Genomic DNA, 1167 nt, shown 5'->3' with positions numbered 1-1167 from the left:
GGGGAGAATGGGGGGGAGGGGGGAGAATGGGGGGGAGGGGGAGAATGGGGGGGGAGGGGGAGAAGGATGAGGGGGATCCCCAGCGCCGCTGGTGTCCGGGCGGGAATTCGCCGCGAGGTTGAGCGCGGCCCCAGGCTCCGCGGACTCGCCCCGGCCCCGGCCCCGGCCCCGCGGATTCTCCCCGGGCCTAAGCCTCGGCCTCTCGCAGGCCTCTCAGCCGCGGCCGGATGTCTCTCTCTCAGACTCACCCTGTCCCCCGCCGCAACAACCCTCTACCTTCATATAGCGCCTGATAAGCACCAAGGCCCTGCATTGATCTAGCGCTTTACAAACACTGGAGGTCTCAGAGCGCTTCACAACAACAACTCGAAACAAATACCGGCCACAGCACTCACTCAGCGCTGCATTGATATAGCCACCAGGCTTGAGCAGCTCCTGAACCTGGAACCGTGGCTCAGAGACAAATGGAGCAGTGTGGGATCTCACAGCATCTATTGTCAAACAAAATGTGACAATAAAAGGCGATATTCAAACACACAACCAGGACAGTCTTAATGGATAGAGAAGTGCATTGGTTTGTGTGTGATGTGGAGGTGCCAGTGCTGGACAGTTACAAATCCCCCAACACCAGGCTCTAGTCCAACAGGTTTATTTGGAAGCACTAGCTTTCGGAGCGCTGCTCCTTTGTCAGGTAGCTGTGGTCCTGGTTTGTGGAAAGAATCCCAAAGTTTACAGCCCACTAACTGAAAACTGAGGGAGAATATTAATCAGAGATACTGAAGATATCAGAGTGGGAGCCACACTCAGCTCTCAGAACAGGGTGTCCTACAGAGAAGGGAGGTAAAAACAAGGACTGCAGATGCTGGAAACCAGATTCTGTCTCAGAGCGGTGCTGGAAAGGCACAGCAGTTCAGGCAGCATCCGAGGAGCAGGAAAATCGACGTCCTACATCAGGTCATACAGAGAAGGTGGAAGTTGGGATAATCTATTTGATCTTTAATATGTTAACATCAACTTTTTCCTTTGAAAAGTAAAAACAGTGCTGGAGAAACACAGCAGGTCCGGCAGCCTCTGTGGAGAGGGAAACAGTGTTAACGTTTCAAGTCTGGTCTGACTCTTGTTTGGTGAAGAGCTGTGTCTAACATTAGGCTACAGCTGCAATGCTGT

General features: G+C 53.2%; 1 protein-coding gene across 4 annotated transcripts in view; it reads right to left on the bottom strand.

Annotated features, from left to right (window-relative positions):
• Window positions 1–609, bottom strand: part of LOC122565488 (SAC3 domain-containing protein 1-like) — a 20186-nt gene extending 19577 nt beyond the window's left edge. The window contains exon 1 of one of the 4 annotated variants that reach the window (XM_043721512.1): window positions 380–609. The gene's annotated coding sequence lies outside the window, so the exon portion shown is untranslated. The other 3 variants (XM_043721510.1, XM_043721509.1, XM_043721511.1) reach the window with 3 other exon arrangements.
• Window positions 610–1167: the final 558 nt, after the last annotated feature.

Source organism: Chiloscyllium plagiosum, chromosome 31 (genome assembly GCF_004010195.1).
Source record: "Chiloscyllium plagiosum isolate BGI_BamShark_2017 chromosome 31, ASM401019v2, whole genome shotgun sequence".
NCBI lineage: Eukaryota > Metazoa > Chordata > Chondrichthyes > Orectolobiformes > Hemiscylliidae > Chiloscyllium > Chiloscyllium plagiosum.
Note: the sequence above shows the minus strand (reverse complement) of the source record. Positions and strands in the feature narration are given on the sequence as shown.